This window comes from Cydia pomonella, chromosome 21 (genome assembly GCF_033807575.1).
Source record: "Cydia pomonella isolate Wapato2018A chromosome 21, ilCydPomo1, whole genome shotgun sequence".
Lineage (NCBI taxonomy): Eukaryota > Metazoa > Arthropoda > Insecta > Lepidoptera > Tortricidae > Cydia > Cydia pomonella.
The window spans coordinates 470,950-473,522 of NC_084723.1; the positions used below are offsets into that span (position 1 = coordinate 470,950).

The 2,573-nt window shown below is 38.8% G+C and overlaps 1 long non-coding RNA gene across 1 annotated transcript; it reads right to left on the reverse strand.

Moving 5' to 3' along the window:
- Positions 1-708: 708 nt before the first annotated feature.
- Positions 709-2,130, reverse strand: LOC133529537 (uncharacterized). Its single transcript, XR_009801152.1, has 2 exons — positions 1,748-2,130; positions 709-951 (listed from the first exon to the last, which is right to left on the reverse strand). It is a non-coding gene; the product is annotated as an uncharacterized LOC133529537 (long non-coding RNA).
- Positions 2,131-2,573: the final 443 nt, after the last annotated feature.

The window sequence follows — 2,573 nt, forward strand, 5'->3', positions numbered from 1 at the left end:
CAGACAAAGAACAGTTCAGATAAAGATAGTTTATTTTTCAATATGACAATGCACTTATGAAAGTCATAAAAAGGTAAAAAATAGTCAGTTTTTTTATTTACATTTACTAAAAATAAATAAATAAAATAGCCTTTATTTACAGGACAAAGAACAGTACTACTATCTCTCTATTATCTCCCATCTTTTGTATTCTTTGCCTGCTTGCCCTTCAGCAAAGGCCTCCTCCAACCTTCTCCACTCTCTCCGATCTATTGCCACTCTGCTCCAGGTACGGCCAGCTACCTGCGCAATGTCATCATCCCATCTCATTAGAGGTCTCTTTGCTCCTCTCTCTCCCTCTCTTGGGTACCATTGGGTGACTCGCTTGCTCCATTTATCTGTGCCTCGGATGATATGGCCAGCCCATTTCCATTTATGTCTTCTAATTTTTATGGCAATGTCTTGGACTTTCGTCCTATTCCTAATTAGGGTGTTTCGTAGCCGGTCAGTCTTCCGTACACCTATCATGCTCCTTTCCATGGCACGCTGGCAGCATGCTAGATGGGATGTAGTAGCTTTTGTCAGCGCCCAGGTCTGGCTACCATACATTAGGACGGGAAGAACACATGTGTTAAATAGTTTACCCTTTGTCTTAGAGTGGAGTTGTTTATCTTTGAAGACTTCTTTCAGGGACCAGTACCTTTTCCACCCGTTCACTATTCTTCTCTCTATTTACATTTACTACCACAAAGAAACATCTATACATTTTAGATTTTTCCTTGTTCTTCGCAGTACCATCTCGGGCAATATACAATTTTTATAAAAGTTTACCAGTTTTGGCAACATCTTTTCTATAAAAGTTTCATCATGCTCTACTTCCAAAACTGTAATGCCATAACTTGGGGCAATGTAACAAATGAAGTGACATTTCATCATTTGTGTCACCCGCAGTGGCCGCAGTTGGTCCTGGATCTGCAATCAGAATACCCATTATCAAAACTGTCTCTCATGAATTCTGTAATAAAAATTACATTATTTTATCTTATGTAGGTAGTTCTAACCTGAAAGTAGTAATTGTGTTTTTTATTTATTAGAAAATTTCCAGTGTCATCCACCCATATAGGAAAATTTTGACGTTCTTAAAGAGGGGCCATTTTTGGGACTTATAAAATTTCAATGTGATATTTTTAACCCAACCTGTAGGGCTAAGATGGTCGGCTCTTTATCATTTGTCACCATGCCTGTCACGTTCTAACAAGTATTTAAGTGCGAAAGTGACGCATGACATGACAAGTGATAAAAATGCGACCATGATACCACTGCTGATACCAACTTTTTATTACTTTATCATGTAGGAAATGTTACATTTAGACATGACAAGTGATAAAAATGCGACCATGATACCACTGCTGATACCAACTTTTTATTACTTTATCATGTAGGAAATGTTACATTTAGTATCTTTTGTCTTTTGACATTTTTCTAGAGAAGAAAATTTATAGAGAAAATGTAAGTGACAGAGGCAAGATAGGTGAGACAACAAGCAACCTCACCATCACAACCTCATCTATCTCCAGAACTACTGGTCTTAGGGAGATATTTCACATGACAAAACATACTTAATTGAACATTTCCTACATAACGTAATAAAAATAGTGTTAAGTTGGGAAAAAAATATCACACTGCAATTTTCTAAGTCCCAGACACGGTTTATAATATAGTGGGATAGTGAAAAAGATATAGAAAAGTCAGCCTCCATTGAACTTACCTTTTGATTTCTCCGTGATATCGTTTCATTTGCCCATGGCTGCGTTTCCGACTCTTTCTCGGGCCTGAGTATTGATGGTTTTTATAATCTTTTCGGGATGTTTGTGGCATTCTCTCGATAAAGTTCACTATTAGAATCAAAATAGCGAAACAAGAAACAACAAGACTGCCGCCAAACTGCCAAGAACGTAGGTAGTGATTATATGCTCTTTGCCAAAGTGCCGGTGCCGCGTGCCGGTCAATCAAAATGACAGTGACGTTTGGTAAAATGAAATTTAATAGAAATTTATCAATTGACACAAACGCCTCGTTGCGCGCTTGAGCCGTGCGGAGTGAAGAGCGGCATCGTCGCATTTTCGGCCAGCTCGCAAACGTAGCCTTTCAACGCACACACTGAACATACGCTTAGTGTACGACGCTGTCACCGTTCACTCACACATTGACAAATTTTAACTAAAATATCGTTCTCAGTTAAGCTATTATTCAAATATTTTTATTACAAAAACATAATTTCCCGCAAACAAATATCAAATTGAATATTAATGGAAGTGGTTTCATTGTAAAACCATGCTCCATTCGCCCATAATTGGATAAATACATTAGTATGAAAAACGAACCACCTTAATAACTAACTGAGGACGGACGGTCATCCATTGCCTCACAATGGTTTTTGCATTGCTCACAAATTTGCCTCCAACTACTGGCAAAAAGATCGCAGTCTGGAGCCGACTGGAGAAGTGCGTTGATGTAGTGCAAAGCACGAACCAGTGGTGATTGCCTGTACGCCTTCGTGCGCGCTTTAGGAGCCGCAAGTAAGTCGCGATTAC